Source organism: Trichechus manatus, unplaced genomic scaffold (genome assembly GCF_000243295.1).
Source record: "Trichechus manatus latirostris isolate Lorelei unplaced genomic scaffold, TriManLat1.0 scaffold00009, whole genome shotgun sequence".
NCBI classification, from domain to species: domain Eukaryota; kingdom Metazoa; phylum Chordata; class Mammalia; order Sirenia; family Trichechidae; genus Trichechus; species Trichechus manatus.
The window spans coordinates 23,528,512-23,548,538 of NW_004443945.1; the positions used below are offsets into that span (position 1 = coordinate 23,528,512).

Sequence of the window (20,027 nt, forward strand, 5' to 3'; positions counted from 1 at the left end):
AGGGAATACAACAGAGAGTCCCTGATGGAGCAGGAGAAAGGTGGGGTGCAGAACTCAAATTCTAGTAAGAAGACCAGACTTAGTGGTCTGAGACTGGAGGAACCCCAGAAGGCATGGCCCCTGGATTCTCTATCAGCCCAGAACTAAAACAATTTTCGAGGACAACTCTTCAGAGAGGGATTGGACTGGACTGTGGGACATAAATTGATACTCGTGAGGAGTGTGCCTCTTAGCTCAAGTAGATACAAGAGACTAAATGGGCAGCTTCTGTCCAGAGGTGAGGTGGGAAGGCAGAGAGGGTTAGGAGCTGGTTGAATGGACATGGGGAATAAGGTGGAAAGGAGGAGTGTGCTATCACAGTATGGGGAGAGCAATTAGGGTCACATAACAATGTATGTATAAATTTTTGTATGGCAAAAAATAAAAATAAATAAATGATTACTACCCCCCACCCAAAAAAAAAGAATTCCTCTTACAAAATAAATTTTCAATTTGCACTTATTTTTACAACCAGAAACTCATTTTTCCTTTAGGTTGGTCTTATAGAATCTATTTTGAAGATCGCTTTGTATTTGTTCTTTGCTCTCTAAATCTGTCTTGCTATGTCATTAACCAAAACCCTTCTTAACATTCTTAAAAAACAACCTCTTTCAACTTTTTAGAAAATAGCTTTCCAGGAGAGCTTTCTCCCTGATGCTATCGGAACTATTATTTTTCTTATTTAGCATTTGTCAAATAGGTGCAATTTAATAGGGGAAGGAAGGACGGTTGTGGCGACACTGTCAGAAAATAATACAGCACTTGAAATCAACCGACTACACCATTACTCAGTTTGCAGGTGAGTCAGAATTTTAAAAATATGTGTGAAAGGGCTCTGCAAAGGGCTCTAGATATATAAGGTGTGGTTCTCTGTCATCTCCATTAGCGGGAAGCCGTAAAAAAAGAGGACTTTCCAATAGCCTGACCCTGACACCACAGCAGGAAACTCCAAGCCAGTTTTTGCCAAGGACGTGAGATGTGGGAGTGACCCAAGATGGAAGGAGCACAATGACCCATCTGTAATTCTGAGCAGAGGCTGGGTGAAGGCGTGGTTGCACCAAACCACTTAAAACAGGAGGTCAGATAACAAATATTGTTTGGGAGTGCCAACTCCATGCTATCAATTCCATTAGCTATACCTCGACTTTCATTCCTTTGGGGTTGGGGCCAATTCAACTCCAGCACTGAGGTCTCCAAGAAGAACTCAACTGATGGCTAGGTCCACTCATCTGATCTCTCACTACCTCCTGACCCTGGGACTGCAGACAGGGGAAGACCCAGCTGTGTGGCTCCCGTTCACCTTGCTGTGGCGCTCAGTTTTGCTGTGATATTTTGGGATCCCAGTTACATTTCTATCTATTGAGACTTTAGTATTATTCGTGCAGAACATTTTTTTCAAATCGTAGATGCAAACTCTTCAAGGGCAAGAACTTTCTGAATTACCTTTGTACTCCCAAGACTTGGCACAGGGAGCCTGAACAGAATAACTCAGCAAAGGTGTGCTGCATGCAAGAACTGATAGCAGACTTGTTGTGTGACTCTGTGGGAACATTTTGGGTGTTTGTTTTCCTCTATAAATATTTTTCCCATAAGTGAGAGCACAAAACTCAAAACCAAACCTGTTACTGTTGAGTTGATTCCAACTTATAGTGATCCTATAGGACAAAGTAGAACTGACCCCATAGAGTTTCCAAGGAGTGGCTAGTGGATTTGAATTGCTGACCTTTTGGTTAGCAGCCAAATGTTTAACCACTGCACCACTAGGGCTCCAAGTGAGAACATAAAGTATATACAATTTAGAATTCTGCTTTTTTTCTCCCCAATTAACATGATATAGATATTTTCCTGTGTTACCAAAAATTCTTCCCAAATATATTTTTTTGTAGGTATATGTGGTTGATTAGGAGTCCCTGGGTGGCACAAATGGTTAAGTGCTCAACTACTAACTGAAAGGTTGGCAGTTTGAACCCACTCAGAGGTGCCTTGGAAGAAAGGCCTGGTGGTCTACTTCCAAAAGGTCACAGCCTTGAAAACTCTATGGAGTGCAGGTCTACTCTGCACATATGGGGGTTGCCATGAGTCGGAACAGACTCAACAGCAAATGTTGTTTTTTTTTTTTAATGTAGTAAATTAATATTCCATTGTTTGAATGTGGTATAATATCCTAAGCCATTCTCTTAGTGTTTAGCATTTGGGTTACTTTCTGTTATTAATTCTCATAAATAAAAAAATATGGCTACTTCTTTCATTTGCATTTTGGCTTAGTTTCTTAGGATAGATTCCCTGAAATAGAACCACTGGGTTAAACTGTATGAATTTTTTTTGCTAATTTGATAGTTGAAAACTCCATCCTCTTGTGGTTTTAATCTGTATATTTCTTTACTTGCTAATGGTGCCAAACATTTTCTTTATCTCTGTTTACTAGTTGTATTTCCTCCTTTGTGAATTGTCCTTTCTGTCCCTTCTGTTCATGTCCTTTGTCCATTTATCTATTAGGGTCTTAGTATTTTTCTTACCAATTTGCATAGATTTTTCCATAATAAACATTCTAACCACCGTCATATCTACTGAAGACAATTTTCCTCTCTCTGTGGGCTGGGTTTTATTGTTATACTGTTTGTTTATTAAAATATAGTTTAAATTTTTTCATATCTTAATCATGTTTTTCCCTGTTTCTAACATTAAACTTCTTGAAAGAGAGGACCATACCCACTAGGTCTCTTTTCTTAAACCCACTCCTCCGATATCCAAAATCCATAGTCATCCAGCTGCTGACCCTATGACTTTTGCAAGCTGCTCTCCCTAAAGTCACCAACTACCTTCGACCATCTACTTTTTTTTTTTTTTTTTTTAGTATAATGGCTTTATTATTTTTGTAAAAATGCTACATTCTTACTATACAAAATTGAAGACAGTTTGGGTGCTCTTACAAAAGCTCCTACCCAGAGATAACTACTAATACTAGGTGAACAGCATTCTAGGCATCTCTAGGATATTTCTAGCTAGGAGGCTAGGTGGAAATACTTTTATTAAAATGGGATCATATAGTCATGCTAGCTTTTAAATAATATTTTATTGTGTTTTTGGTGAAAGTTTACACAGCAAATTAGGTTCCCATTTAACAATTTCTATGCATATTGCTCAGTGACATTGGTTACATTTTTTCACGATATGTCAACATTCTCATTATTTCCACTCTGGTTGTTCCATTTTCATTAATCTAGCTTCCCTGCCTACCCCCACCTTCTTATCTTTGCTTTAGGGTAAATGTTGACAGATTGGTCTCGTATAGATGATTTTTTTTAAAGAAGCACAGTACTCACAGGTGATATTGTTTATTTTATGAGCCAATCTGTTATTTAGCTGAAGGGTGACCTCTGAGAGTGGTTTTAATACAAAATTTAAAGGGTGATAGTATAGGGGGTTGCTCTAGTCTGTACCGGTCCAGTAAGTTTGATTTTTTTTAGGAATTTGAGTTTTTTTCTACATTTTTCTTCCATTCTAGCTGGGACCATCTACTGTGTCCCTGGTCCAATGGTAGTAGTAGCTGAGCACTATTTAGTTCTTCTGGTCTCAAGGTAAATGGGGCTGTGATTCGTGTAGACTATTAGTCCTGTAGACTAGTTTCTTCTTTGAATCTTTGGTTTCCCTCTTTCTCTTTTGTTCTAGACATGTAGAGACCAATAGCTGCATCTTAGATGGTTGTCTGCAAGCTTTTAAGACCCCAAATGCTACTCACCAAGCTAGGATGTAGAACATAAACTTCATGAACCATGTTATGCCAATTGACCAAGTTGTCCCACAAGACTATGGTCCAAAGCCTTCAAACCCAGTAAACCAATCCCATGACGCATTTGGTTATGTCTAGGAATCATCTGTAACTGTGCCCCCTATGTGCTTTATTATATATATGAATATATACGTAGCACACACATACATGTATATGCATATATCTACATATACACCTATACATGCACACACATATACACATATACTTTTCTATACACATATATGTATACATATCTACCTTTGTAACCATACACGTATTTTTTGGTTGTTATTGCTGTTGTTGCAAGACTGTGTATGTTATAGTATTTACTAAAAAGTCCCTTCTTCTTGTGTATTTCCTAGTGTCATCATTTACCTTAGTCAAGTTGTACACTCTACCACCTTTGAAATCAGTGGCACCATCTGACCTCCTGGAAGCATCTGAAAGGTGAAGAGCATCTCTCCTCTTGGTCTCCAGGGTGGTTAGTTGTCTCCCCAGCATCACTTGCCTTTTCTCAACAGCTGCTCCTTTTCAGTCCCCTTTGCAAGATCCTCCTCATCTTCCCCATCTCTAAAAGTTCTGAGTGCCCCGGAACTCAAGTCACAGATCTTTCCTCTTCTCCGTTAATACATATTCTCTAGGAGATTGACCTCATCTAGACACATGCTTTAAAAGCCAACTCGATGCTGATGACTCCAAATTTCTATTGCCAACACAGACCTCTCTTCTGAACTCCAGATTCCAACTTCCTACGCAACATCTCCACTTGGACATCTAACAGACATCTCAAACTTAACATGTCCATAATACCAAAATAAATTCTTGGTTTACTCTCATTCCAGCAAATGGCAGCCTCAATCTTAGAGATGCTTGTGCTAAAAGCCTTGGCGTCATCTCCAGCTCCTCTCTATCATACCCTAAGTCCAACATATCAGCAAATCTGGTCAACTCTACCTTCAAAATATATCTGGAATCCAATCACTTCTCCTCACTTCCCTAATATCACCCCAGTCCAAGACTCCATCATCTGTCAACTGGGCCACTACAGCAGAATCCCAACTGGTCTTCCTGCTTTCACTCCTGGCCCTTGTATTGTCTATTCTCCATACCACTGCTGAAGTAAGCCTTTTAAACGTAAGGCAGAGCATGTCCCACCACTGCTCAGAACCTCCCAATAAAATCTTTACCATTTCCTGTAAGTCTCCACAGAGTTCCCAGATGATGCAAACAGTTAATGTGCTCAGCTGCTAACTGAAATGTTGGAGGTTCAAGTTCACCCAGAAGTGCTTCGGAAGAAAGGTCTGGCAATCTACTTCCGAAAAATCAGCCATTGAAAACCCTATGGAGCACACAGTTCTATTCTTACACACTTGGAGTCACCGTGAGTAAGAAGTGACTCCACAGCAACTGGTTGTTGTCTTTACACAATCTTTCTCCCTCTCCACCTCTTTGACTTTATCTCCTCCCACACTTCCTTATTCACTCAGCTCCAGCAATGTTGGCCTTACCATTCTTTAAAGACACCTAGCATACTTCTGCCTCACAGAGTTTGCACCTGCTGTTCACTCTATCTGGAATGCTCTTCTCCAGATTCCCACATAGTTTGTTTCCTCATCTGCTTCAGCCTCTGTTCAAATGTCATCTCAGGGAAGAGACTTTCCCTTACTCTGCTTTCCTTTTCTTCATAGTATTTATCATCCCCTGACATAAGATTCATCCGTTTGTTTATTGCCTGTTTCCACTGACTAGAATATAGCTCTGTGGTGGGCAACCTCTAAAGTGGTTCCCCATGATCATTGCCTCCTGGTGTTCATGCACTTAGGTGATCTCCTCCCTTTCAGCGCAGGTGAGGAGCCCTGGTGGCGCAGTAGTTAAGCATTCAGCTGCTAACCAAAAGGTTGGTGGTCCAAATCTACCACTGCTCCATGGGAGAAAGATGTGGCAGTCTGCTTCTGTAAAGATTACAGCCTTGGTGGGGACCATTGTCTCAGGGAACATATAGCTCAATTGGCATAACATAGTTTATAAAACGTTCTACATTCTACCTTGGTGAGTACTGTCTGGAGTCTTAAAAGCCTGGGAGCAGCCACCTAAGATACTACACTGGTCTCACCCCTTCTGGAGCAAGGGAGAATGAAGAAAACAAGATATAAGGGAAAGATTAATCCAAAGGACTAATGGACCACAACTACCACGGCCTCCACCAGACTGAGTCCAGTATAACTAGATTGTGCCCAGCTACTACCACTGACTGCCCTGATAGGGATCACAACAGAGGGTCCCAGACAGAGCTGGAGAAAAGTGTGGAAAAAAATTATAACTCACAAAAAAAGATCAGACTTACTGGCCTGACAGAGACTAGAGAAACCCCGAGAGTATGGCCCCGGGACACCCTTTTGGCTCAGTAATAAAGTCACTCCCGAGGTTTACCCTTCAGCTGAGGATTGGTCAGGCCCATAAAATAAAACGAGACTAAAGGGGCACAACAGCCCAGGGACAAGGACTAGAAGGCAGGAGGGGACAGGAAAGCTGATGATAGGGAACCCAAGGCTGAGAAGGGAGAGTGTTGACATGTTATGGGGTTGTTAACTAATGTCATAAAACAATATGTGTACTAACTGTTTAATGAGAAACTGTTTGTTCTATAAACCTTCATCTAAAGTACAACAAAAACGAAAAAAAAAAGATTATAGCCTTGGAAACCCTATGGGCAGCTCTGCTCTGTCCTATAGGGTTGCTATGAGTCAGAATCAACTTGACGGCAACTGGTTTTTCTTTGAGGTTCAGTGTGGGCTGGACCTAGTGACTTGCTTCTAAGACTAGAATAGGCAAAAGTCATGGGATGTCACTTCTGAGATTAGATTACAAAAAGACTGACTTCCATCTTGTTTGCCCTCTCTCTCTCTTTGTCCAGTGGAGAGGCCCCCATGGCAAGAAATTGATGTCTTCAGCTAACAGCCATTGAGCACCTGAGACCTGCCAACAGCCACATGAGCGAGCTTGGAAGTGAGTCCGTCCCCAGTCGGGCCTTCAGATGACTGCAGCCCTGGCTGACACCGTGATAGCAGCTGGGAGAGACCCTGAGCCAGAGGCACCCAGCTGAGTCATGACCCCAGATTCCTGACCAACAGGAACTGTGAGATAATGTTTGTTGTTTTAAGCCTCTGAGTTTTGGGATGATTTCTTGTGCAGCAATAGATGACTAAAACAAGCTCCAACAGGGCAGGATTCATGCTTGTTTTGTTCACATTATCCTTAGGACCCAGAAAAGTGCCTGATGCATAGTACCTACTCAGCAATATTTTTGAATAAACAGATTAATTATTTTCAGGACTTTTGTTAGCAAGTCTGGGATATAATCTGTCTTGCTCTAGACAATGTGTATGCATGTGTGAGTTCTGGAACTGCTTCAGCCATTTTATTACCATTTTTGAGGCCAGCCTGAATACAAGGCCAAGACAGAGGGACAGATCCAAGAAAAATGGTGGAAGAGCAAAGCCAGAGCCCCAGTGAACACACATGTTCTACTTGTAAATTTTGTTTGGTTACTTAAGCAAAGTTTAAGTTAATTTGGGTTAGGTTTTCAATAACTCAAAACCAAAAACATCTTAACTGTTAAAGTTTTTATGACATCACTCTCTCCCCCATCTCGCTCCAAATTTCTTTATCTTTTGATCTTCTCTGCCTACTCCCTTACGGCAGAGATCACAGTTGTTTACCCAGCTTCCACTCTCTCCTTTTCCCTACCAAAAGAACCCTGTTGAGTCAGAACCCACTCCACAGAAAAAGTAGCTAAGAACTATATTTCTCAGTCTCCATTAAAGTTAGGTCATATGACTAAATTCTGGCCAATGACATGTAAGCAGAAGTTATGGGGTGGGTCTTTTGTAAAGGTTGCCTTAAAAGCAGGCTCGCTTGGCTGGCCATATCCTTTTGCCTTGGCCTCTTCCTCTTTCCTGCTGCCTAAAATGTGGTGGTGGGTGCCAAAGCAGTCATTTTATTAAATCACGGCAAATCTGAGTATGGAACACACACATTAGGTATGGTGGAAGAAAAAGATAGAAGGAGCCTGGGTCCCTGGTGCATTTAACATACTAACTCTGAATCCTTCAACTCTGAACTTCTATGATGAGTGAAAAACGTACATAATCTTGTTCCTTGCCTTTTCTATTATGCATAGTTTAACATAAACCTAACTGACATTACCCTTAAATGATGAAATTCTCCAGAGTGCATCCATGTCTTCTCTTTTCACTCCACACACTCTCCCCAGGTGACCTCATCTGCCCTCATGACTTCAGGACCCATCTCCTTAATAAGAACACCAGAATTGACACCTGCACCGCCAGCCTATCTCTCAACCTCCGGAATCAGATTCCCCAGTTACTGCCGTTGTTGTTGTGTGTTGTCGAGTCAATTTCGACTCATAGTGACCTTATAGGACGGAGTAGAACTGCCTCACAGGGTTTCCAAGACTGTAATCTTTGTGAGAGTAGATCACCAGGTCTTTTCGCTGAAGAAACGCTGGTGGGTTCAAACTGCTATCTTTCAGTTAGCAGCCAAGTGCTTAACCACTGCGCTACCAGGGCTCCTGCTACTACTACCAACAGACTAAAATGCAAATTCCATAAATGGTCAGCCAGGGCTTGTCCCATCCCATCCCCTCCAATCTCTTGCTCCTCAATCCCTATGTACTCACCATCCTCCAAATGTATCAGGCCTTTTCTCGACTCTGCCTCTACACCTGTTGGAATGTGTATATTCTGCCCTCATTACTTTAAACCAAACCATCATCATCAAAGTGGAACACAATAATTGTTTGAAAGCTTAATTTGTTTTCTCCCTGTATTTCCTCCTTCTTTTTCTTCCCATTCTAAAAGGATCTGTCCTTAGTCTCAGGGGAGGTTTAGGGCAGGTGGAAATCAGAGTTAGCCTAGAGTCACTTCCCTTCCTGATTTGTATTTCCCAAGCCCTGAGTCCACTGAGTCCCTGGGTGGTGCAGTTAAGCACTTGACTGCTAACCAAAAGGCTGGCAGTTCAAACCCACCTAGAGGTGCCTCAGAAGAAAGGCCTGGTGATCTGCTTCTCACAGATCACAGCCTTGAAAACCCTATGGAGTATAGTTCCACTCTGCAACACATGCGGTCGCCATGAGTTGGAATCAACCTGATGGCAACTTTTTTTTTTTTTTTTAAGTTCATTGAGGGCTTGAGGTGAAAAAGTATGTCTCTAATGAAAACAGGACTAGAGAAAAGTATTTCCCCTAGACCAAGAAGAGATGCCTGGCATGGGGAGAGGAGAGAGAGGTCTCTGGGGCCCACTAGCAGCTGGGATGTGTCGGGCGCTTGGTGGAAATATCCATGATACATCAGGGAGATGGAACCTACAGCCAGGGTTCCTGTGTCACAGAAACAGCAGAGCAGGGGACTGAAGGGCCCTGCAGGCTGAGGCAAACACCGGAATTTCAGCACAGCCTTGGGTGCAGGGGGAAACCCCAGGAAGACCTAAGATTCAATTTCCCACAAGTCTAAGAGGGTGGGGGCTGAGAGTGAAAACAAAGTTGAATGATAAGATACAAATTGCGCATTTCTTGAAGTGCTGAGCTTGTTAACTGAATTTCATACCTGCCTGAGAAGCAAGCCTCCCTGGGGGTTCTTGGGCTAATGCCCTGCCCTGTCCCCACATGCCCTCAGCTCTCTTGCTCTTGTCTTTTGGCCTCAGATTTCTGTCAGGGGTTTTTGCCAACCCTCACAATTTCTACCTTGCTCTTTGTACTTTGAGTTTCCTGTGAGCTGTCGGCCCTGCTGGCAGCTTGGGTTTTGGAATCTTCTGTTGTCTAGTTAGAAATCCTGCTACAGTCCTTGTCCCAACCTACCCCTAGCTGGGCCAGCCTCTGGCCACCAAGGATGGAAAAAAGAAGAAACTCAAGTACAGAGAGCTTTCTTCTCTCTTCTCTGCTTGGCATACTCTTTTCATCCTTCAAGACTTTGCTCCTATGTTACCTCCTGGGAGCCTTCCCTGACCTCCCTATGCAGGGTTCTTTCTCTGGGTTTCCACAGCATTTTGTTTAGACCTCTGTACTTATCACACTGTATTATTATTTACGTGTTTACATGGTGGTCTTTTCACCTTAACTATGAGCACCTTGGGGGCAGAAACCATGTCTCATTCACCTGGCACAATGTCAGGTACAGAATAGGGCCTCAATAAATGCTTGTTAAATGCCCTTTCTCATGTAGTCCCCCAGACTGTCATGCACCATTCTATCCCTTTTTTCTGTGTCAGTTAGGGATGAATTTGGCTGCAAGTAACAGAAAGCCTGACTACAGTGGCTTAAATAATTACAGGTTTATTTTTATCACACAGAAATAAGTCTGGAGGTAAGCAACCCAGGGCTGCCAGGGACTCAGCCTCTTCCTGTCCTTCCTTCCTGCCAATTTTAGTGTGTTGGTCATAAGATGTCTGCAGCTCCTCTGAGTATTATATACATCTTCTAGGCAGGAAGAAGTAGGTCGTGTGAAGAGCCATGTCTGTCCCTGTTCATCAGGAAAGCACAAGTTTTCCCAGAATCCCCACCCAGAAGACTTCTGCTTACATGTCCTTGGTCACTCCTACCTGCAACGGAGGCTGATAATGGGAAGGCAAGAGAGAAGGCGGTTGAGCATGAGTGTGGAATGCGAAAATTCTAGGGCCCCACCCCAGATCTGCTGAATCAGAAATGCTGGTGGTGGGGCCCAGCAATCTGTGTTATAACAAGCCCTCAAGGGGATTCTGATGCATCAAAAGGTGGAGAACCACAGCCATACATAATAGCCAGTATTATGGTAAGAAAAAATCCTGGACTAGAATTCAAATCACCTACCTTTTTTCTTTTTTTTATATCACCTAATTTTTACTAAAATTGTATTATTTGTTAGCCAGGAAACCTCAGTTTTCTGATCTATAAAATAGGAATAATAATGGTTTCCCTGACTCATTCACTGAATTAATGTGAGGACCAATGTAAATAATGTAGATAAAAGTACTGTATATTGAAAGCATGTAAGTCATTAGAAACAATAGAACTTAAGAGAACAAATTTTCATATTAGGACCGAGTGGTTTATTTTACTGTGTTCTTCTGCCAAACCAAACATGTTGCCATCAAGTCGATTCCAATTCAAAGCAACTCCACGTGTTACAGAGTAGAACTGTGGTCTGAAGGGTTTTCTTGGCTGTAATCCTTTACAAAAGATCACCAGGTCTTTCCTCCACAGTGCTGCTGTGTGTGTCCAAACTGCCAACCTTTAGGTTAGTAGTTGAGCACAAATCATTTGTACCATCCAGAGACCTCTGTGTTTTTCTGCATTTATAGGTCAAATTTCAGAAAAGGAACATTCTCTTGGCATGGCTCCTAGTATTTGGGGATGATTGTGCATAATCAATATGAAGCCAAAAAGTCCACACTGTGGCCTCGCAGGGTTTTGGAATCTTTCACAAGACATTTTCTGGGGATAATAATGACAGAGGAATCTTGCAACAGTCTTGTCAAAGTCTATGCAGCTGATGTGTTTGGCAGAGGGCAAATGCTTGGGAAATGCAAAACTACCCGTAAAAGAGAGAAACAGATTAAAAAAAAAAAAAGTTATGCAGTAAGGGACAAAAATAGAAATTGTAACCACAGATGTTCAAAATACCTTGTTATCAAAATCAAATGTTTGCTGAAGCTCCAGTGGTTGCTGCTACAGGTGGTTTCCATGAGAGGAAAGAGGACGTGTGGTTTCAAAACAAACACTGTGGAGGAAAAAGAAATGGAGCATTTAGGGGAAAGGGTTGGTGAGAAGATGTGAAACACATGTAGGGGATTTAGTGTTATGCTACCCCGATTACAAATATACAGGCGCCACTGTCTGAGTACCAAGTAAGGCATCCATCCCTTGCTGGATTAAAAACTTCTCCCTCAAGTACTTGTTTATCCCATTCCACAACAGCTGACCACGTAACAGACACTGAGCATTTTCACTGGGTGAACTTGGACAATTAGTCGGCTGCTAACTAGGCACCAGTGAAGTCACAGTCATATCTACAACAACCTTTGTTGTTATTAGTTGCCATTGAGTCAGCTCTGACTCATGGCGACCCCATGTACAACAAAACAAACCAAAATGTTGCTCAGCCCCACACCATCGTCACAATGTTCAAGTCCATTGTTGTGGCCACTGTGTATTTTGAGTGCCTTCTAACCTAGGGGGCTCATCTTCCAGCACTATATCAGACAATATTCTGTTGTGATCTATAGGGTTTTCATTGTCTAATTTTTGGAAGTCGATCACCAGGTCTTTCTTTCATCTCAGTCTGGAAGCTCATCTGAAATCTGCCCACCATGGGTGACACTGCTGGTATTTGAAATACTGGTGGCACAGTTTCCAGCACCACAGCAACATGCAAGTCACCACAGTAGGAAAAACTGACAGATGGGTGGTGGTCAGATAACCTTTACTGGTTTGGAAATTGCCATGGCTAAAATAGCAGAGCCGTGCTAAGGTTGGGAGTTTGATCTGTCTACTCAGGTAAAACCGCAGTGTCAAGAAGGACGTGTTCACAAGTCTGTGAATATACTAAAAACCAACGAACTGTACACTTGAAATGGGTGAATTTTATGGCATGTGAATTAGATCTCAATAAAGCTGCTATTTAAACAAAAATTGGAAAAAGGAAGCGTTTCCAGGCAGAGACCTCATGACACAGGCTGTGCAGCAGCTAAGAGACCTTTTTCTGTGTCAGTTAAAATTGTCTGTACAAAATGTGAAGCCAAGGTTTGTTTATTGATTGATTTGTTTAACACCTGGGCTCTGCCATGCAAGTGCTGCGATAAGAGAGTTTGTAGAAGCAAAATTACAAAGCCACGTGCTCGCAGGGCTGGTGAAAGAGGGTAGCAATCTGCATATGAAAAGCTGATGATGTAACAATCTGAAACAGCCAGTGGTGAACTGGACCGGTAGGCCAGTTCAAATAAAGAGGCCAGCACTGAGTCACAGACTCAAATACTCATCCACTTTTGACACTGGACTTCCTGGGAGTGTTTTAGTTCATCAATAAGTCAAACGGAGCCTCATCAATATCCCTTTCTCTTCTTCTCTGACTGTCTGAACTCTTTCACCTCCCTGCCAAGCCCTGAGCAGGGGCATCTATAGGTAGTCCGGGATAGCTACAATTTGATACATGACTTGGTTTCCTCCTCTGTGCTCCTCTGCTTCCTTCCCTATGGATTATTACGGTTTTTGCTGCTCCCAAGATAGGAACTGAAATGTAGTTTGGTGAGAAAGAGACTAGAGTATCTGAGTTAGAATTCCTGGGGCCAAGTGTGAGCGTTGCCACTCACAGGTTATGTGACCCGGGTAGGTCATTTAACACCTCTTGATCCCATCCCGTCTCAGGTACTCAAGGACTTTGCTACTGTAGTTCCCTCTCTACTGCAAGGACAGTTTCAGCCTCTCTACCACACCATTATTATCAGCATACCAGCAGCTGCGATTTCTCCCACAGGAAAAATACAAAATAAAGACGAAATTTCTTATCTTCCATTCCCTTCTAGTGCCACCCTAATTCATTGCTCTCCTCTACAGCAAAATTAGGACTTTCTCTCTGCTTCTTGCCTCCCATTCTCTCTCTCTTGTAATTTCCCATTCTCTTTGTAACCCACTCCCGTCAGGATTCCTAGCCACCAGTCCCGTACTGAGGTTACCACTGACCACCATCTTGCCGAATCCAGAGGCCACTTCTCAGTCCTCATGATATTCGGCATCTCTGCAGCACCTGGCCCACCTTGCTCAGGCTTTCCTTCTTCAAGCACTTTCGGTAGTTGGTTTCCAGGAAACCACACTTAGCACACTGCTCCTTCTCAGTCTTCTTGGCCAGATACTCCTTATTCTTCTTTCTTCTAAATATCAGACCCCAGGCCCAGTCTTTACCCTCTCTTATTTGTCCATATTCTCCCTTGGTCATTTCATCCAGTTCTACGGCTTTAAATATTATCAAAAGCTGATAACTCTCATATTTACATCACCAAAACCAGTTGCCATCAAGTCAATTCTGACTCATGTCAACCTCACATGTGTCAGAGTAGAACTGTGCTCCACAGGGTTTTCAATGGCTGATTTTTCAGAAGTAGATCGCCGGGACTTTTTTCTGAGGCATTTCTGGGTGGATTCAAATTGGCAACCTTTCAGTTAGTAACCATTTGCGCCACCCAGGGACTCCTTATACCCATTATATTATGTATTTATTTGCTTATTGTATCCCCTCTACTAGATAGAAGCTTCTTATTCATTAAATACTTGTTGAATGAATGACTGATGTGAACACAGAAGGCACTTAAGACACATTGTGGCCTGAATCAATCAGTGGATGAGGTTCAGCCTTACAGGACTGTGCTCGTCATATCCTCCCTCTCCACACTGCAAAGGCAATGAAATGACTATGCCGATCAAAAAGGAATGAAGCAGAAAAGGCACTAAAAGAACAGAAGTCTAAAATCCTGTCTCAGATTATCAAAACACTTAGACCTGGCTTTGCCAAAGCCTTGAAAAATCTGGACATTCAAGAACACAATCTTGTAAAATGTAATGGATATTTAAGGTAGTTAATTCAAACAAAAATAATGACCCAAATACACAAGCTTTCCTTTAAAAGGCAGATTAGGTAAGCAGCATAGTAGGTTACATAAGTAGCAATCCTAGTGTCTGTGTCATCCTCTCTAGAAGGGCAGAATGACACATTCTACTCAAGCTGTCCCCATAAGAGAGCAATTCACAGTTACAGACCCCATCTTGGGCCACCTTTGGCACATATGGACTTCTGGGCAGTGATCCAGATATAGCTGTGTGAATGAACAGGTAGTTTTGGCAGCGGGAGCTACAAAAGACCTTCGCTCACACACTTCAGATAACTGCCGGCAATGGCCCCAGGACCAAGTCGCTCTGCCCCGCCCCCCAACACACACAAAGTGGGTTAGTTCAACCTTCCCGGCTCCTTGGGGAGGTGGTGTATGGAGGGACATTCAATATCATGAATCTAGGCCACATCCATTAAAGAATGACCTTGCTTTTCGCTCTACTGCTCTGCTGTAAGGTTGAGTTTTAAAATAATTCTAAATAATTGGGTTCTTATCTGTGCGTTCGCCTAGAAACTAAAAAGCCTTTCAAGTTAGGACTTTACAGAAACTGGAGAAAGAAGTTTCAGTCTGGGAGACTGTCATTGGTTACTGAAAATCCAGCAGGTGCCACCTCAGACTAGAGCCCTCGAGGGCTCTTTCCCCCAGCACTGGCTACTGAATGAGGTGGTGCCACATCCCCCCTCCTTTCTGGTACCTCAGCCAGCACATAGCACACAGACTCTTTTCATTTTAAGGATTTTATTTCTAATCATCATGTGGAAATTGGGTTAAAAGAGTAAACAAAGTAGCATACGGGAGTTACGACGGTTCCAAGGTCTTGAAATGCTATTATGCTATGACGCTGGTATAATTCCTGATTCCTTCCTGAAACGGTAACTGGCAGCCGAGTTAGATTTCTGAATTCTGTTTTCATTTCAGAAAGTGGAGTTCACTGAACCTCTCGTTTCCATCTGGTCCAGGCTTTCTGGAGACCCAGGCAGATCCTTCCTTCCCTTCAGGTAGAACAATAGATTTCACTGGAATTTCAAGTGATTGTTCTTCTAAAATGCAATTAAAAAAAAAATCCTGATACATGCTACAACATGGATGAATCTTGAAGACATTATGCTGAGTGAAATAAAGGACAACTATTGTATATTGTATGAACTCACTTATATGAAATGACAAGAAATATATAAATAGAGACCATTAGTTATTAGTGGCTACCAGGGGCAGGAAGGGGAGGGGGAGAAGGAATCTGTCTCTGTGAAATAGTAAATTTTTGTTTATGTTGATAGGAAAATTGGCACTGACTAAGTGTAATGGTTACACAACTTGACAAATATATATACACATATATATATCACTAAGAGGTACACCAGAAAAGGGGTAAAATGGCAAATATAGTGTTATACATAATTTTACAACAACCGCTGCCAAATAAATAAATAAATAAGAGAGGTAGCCATTGTTAATACAACTTACCCAAGCCCATTGCCATTGAGCCGATTCCGACTCATAGCGACCCTACAGGACAGAGTAGAACTGCACCATAGTGTTTCCAAGGAGCAGCTGGTGGATTCGAACGGCTGACCTTTTGGTTAGCAGTCGTAGCTCTTAACCACTGCTTAGGTACAACTAAACACCTTGTGGGATGCGTCTTCTTGGTTCAAAGGTTTAGGGTCATGGTTTCGAGGGTCTGTCCAGTCAATTGGCCTAATACTGTTTTTAGAGACTGTTCCACCTCCTAGTTGGGTGAGTAGTTCCTGGCGTCTTAAAACCTTGTGAGCATCCAAGACACAACAATTAGTTTCTATGCACCTGGAACGGCAGAGGAAGAAGACCCAGGAATCTGAAAAGGAAACGGACTGCAGATCCAATTGCCTTCATGAACTACTACCCTTGTCAATTACCTCCCTTGTCATGAGACCAGAAGAATGGGATGGTGCCCCACTACCATTACTGGACGTTTTGATCAAGAACCCAACAGATGGATCCTGATCAAAAAGAGGAAAAATGGGGAACAGAATTTCAAATTCTTATAAAACCAGACTTAATGGACTTGTTGAGACTAGGCGAATCCCTGAATCTACTGCCCTGAGATAATCTTTAAACCTGGAACCTAAACTATCCCATGAAGTCATCTTCAAACTAAACAACAGTTTAGCTCAACTAGTAAACAATGTTCACGTTGAGCAGTGTGCTTTTTTAAAGAATTATCTATATGAGATCAAATTGACAACAATAACTCTAAGACACAGTAGAGAAGTTTAGGGGACAGAGGGTCTAAGCTGATGATGGTGAAGCAGTATGGGTAGAGACAGCAAGAATGCTGATACAATGCAAAGACTGTGACCAGTGTCAATGAACTGTACATGCAGAAGATGTTGAATGCGTGTATGTTTTGTTATATATATTTTCACCAAAAATTAAATTAAAAAAAAAAAATCCGTCTTTGCAGATACCTGCCAACATGTTGGGTGTATGATAAATGCCCGGTAGATCTTATTGGTTGATGGATAGATTGAAAATTATCTAGGCAGACTTCACGTTGGGATTTTTCCTCAGTACAGGCTGGACAACTTGTTGCTTTGTGTTCCGAGGCTGCCCTGAGCAGCCACCCTCTGGGGTTCTCCATCTGAGGCTTGGTAGGAAGCAGCATTCTTTAGCAGCCTCAACACAACTGGCAGGGTGATGGCTATAGCCTGCTTTAGTAAGCAGGAGGCAGGGGCATTAGCTGCATTGTGTCTGGATGTGGGCTTAAATGTGGTCCTGCCCTGTGGTCCTTCACAACAAAATCTGAGGTTGAATCCCTTTTGCTCGGGTAGATAAGAGAATGTATTGAGCTCCAGGGAAAATAGGCAGGACGATGCTGACAGATGGGAAAAGGGTCACCCCCACAGCAGGGAGTCAGCCTGGAAGCGGGTACTATATAGCAACACACTAAGAAGAATTATCCTTCAAATTAAAGGATGGTTGGATTCACTGTGTCTGCCCAGGCAGGGACCCTCGCTGGGTCTCTGTCAGCCAACAGATGAGAGGCTGGTTTGCAACTGTGTGATTTGACAGTTTGGTTGTACTCAGCTCTATGCTGTGGAGACAACATTACTCCCGAGCCTCTCTCCGAAGGCTAAACCAGTGGCCGCCTAAGGAGGGAGGCAGTGAGAGCAGTCTGCCCTGAGTGAAGGCAATAAGCAGGGCTTTTTTTTTTTTTGTCTGAAGAGTATTTAAAGACAATAATGATACTGCCTAGAAGTCAGTTTGCTTTGTATTATTTGTATTATTGTGCCAGCAGTTCTAAATAACGTCAGAGATAAAATAATCACTGTACAGGCAGACTTCTCCCACAGTCCCCCCCTACTTGGTACACCCCTGGGATAAACAAGCACCAGGTGGGAAGATTATAAATCAGCAAGAGAATAAATAGAAAGCAAATGACTGCTGAGACAATTTTTTTTATTATTACAAAAACCTACCGTGTAGAGTTTAGAGATGGCTGATCTGTGTGCTATAGGACTTTATATTGTTTAACCTTTTGTTTTAGTTATCTATTGCTGCTTTAAAAACAACCCCTTCTAAAAACCACATTAAGTGCCTTAAAACAACATTTATTTGCTTTCAATTCTCCAATTTTGGGAGGGCTCAGTGGGGATGGCTCATCTCTCTTCCAAATGGTATCTGCAAGGTTTAGAACTTCCAAGAGGGCTTTTTAACTCATATATCTGGTACCTCAGCTAGGGTGGGCTGAATAGCTGGGGCCTGCCCAGGCATCTCAGTCTCTCACATGGTTTTCCATGTGGCTAACTTAGATGTCCTCACAGCATGGTGGTCTCAGCGTAATAAAATTTTGTACATGGTAGCTGGCTTTACCCAGAATACAAGGCAGAAGCTGTTAAGCTTTCTTAATGCTTGGGCTTGGAAGTCCTAGAAAATTATTTCTGCCACATTCTATTGACCAAAGTAGTCACAGGGTCACTTCAGATTCAAGGAGAGGAAAAACAGACTCTATTCCATGATAAAGGAGATACTACTGTGTCCATCTTTGGAAGCATGATCTATCTCATTGTTTTCTCCATCATAACAAAGTATGGTATGCTTTCACATTTTGCCTTTAACTGTGATAAACCTTATCAAGCTGGAAAAAGGTAGGTCTTAATTTGACTTTTTAAAAAATTAGACCCTGTAACTGTCATCATGTTTTATTTCTGAATGGGAGGCATGCGGACCTGCCCTGTGGTCCTTCACAACAAAACCTGAGGTTGGATCCCTTTTGTTGGAGTAGATAATGGAGTGTATTGAGCTCCAGGGAAAATAGATAGGAGGATGCTGACAGATGGGAAAAGGGTCACCCCCACAGCAGGGAGTCAGCCTGTCTTTCATGTAAACATGAGACTGTAGGGTTCCCTAAATATAGCAATGACATTCGACAGAAAATATTAGGATGAGCCTGATTTGCCAAAACCTAAAATCCAAAGCATATTCAATTTCTATGAAACTGTTCAGTTGACAAGTTACAGCCTTGCTCTACCACTCAAAGTAAGGTCAAATGACCAGCACATTTTGATCATTACTCCTGTGTGTCAGCTGAGCCCCTTAACCAGTATTGTTGTGAATGAATTGACCACAGGATTATGAGGGTCTTCAGAGGGTCAGAATGTGAGTCTTTCAGATTCTGTAATGTATGCTATACCTACTGAACGTCCTTATAAATTACTTTCTAGGTCAGAGAAGTGCATCTCAGTCCTAAAAGGATCCACATGAGAAGCTGATATGCATCAACACGATTCCTCTGGCTTTGCTAGACACAGTTAATCCACCCAGATGTGTACAGAGTCAAACCCAGTCTTCGTCCCTCCTCACTATAAATAACCCGGTGAGTAGGTCTAGTGTGAATGCCCAGTTTGTAGATATGTAAACATTACCAGAGAGATCATAATCTCCCTACATCACATGAGAGGTTAGATGCAGACCCTGAGGAAGAAGAGGCTCTCCTAACTCTTCATGCAGGGTTCTTTTCCTCTGACAGAGCAGAGAGCCCTCTAGGCTCCTCCGCCATCGGCCTTCAGCCCTGGGCTCATCACCTCTTCTGCCTCTTCCCCTGTAAGCTATTAGGCAAGTTGTCAGACCTAAAGTTTTAGTTACCACAGTGACTCCTGGCTCCTTGTCTTAAAAAGCTGTGTGGGCGGGCATCCCCAGTATCTGGGGCCCAGTCTTTATCCTTCCCAACGAGGCCCAAACGTGGGTCCGCTTTACAACACCACGTCCACAGGTTCCCCCCATAACTGGCAAGAACGGGGTTCTTGGGTTTGTTAGCCTCCCTCCCCCTTAATGCCCTTAACTTTCCTCTCACAAGGGGAAAAAAAAGGTGTGTCTCTTTGTGGTAAAACCCTCGGCCCCTCACTTGGCGAAAGGGGCCGTGGGTTTGGGGTTTGTCAGCTCTTCCCCTCACTTTCCTGTTTGGTCTTCCTCACACTTCTCCCTTCCTGCCTCGGTCTGCCAGTTCCCATTTCTGTTCGCCCCCAATCCCCCCTTCTCCCTTTTCCTAGTCGCTCCCGCTCCAGCTCCAGCGCCAGGGACCCACCCCTAC

At 42.8% G+C, this 20,027-nt stretch overlaps 1 long non-coding RNA gene across 1 annotated transcript in view; it reads right to left on the minus strand.

The window, feature by feature from the left end:
* Positions 1-11,843, minus strand: part of LOC111819476 (uncharacterized) — a 15,115-nt gene extending 3,272 nt beyond the window's left edge. The window contains exon 1 of the long non-coding RNA XR_002823085.1: positions 11,484-11,843. This is a non-coding gene — a long non-coding RNA (uncharacterized LOC111819476). The remainder of the gene's footprint in view (positions 1-11,483) is intronic.
* Positions 11,844-20,027: the final 8,184 nt, after the last annotated feature.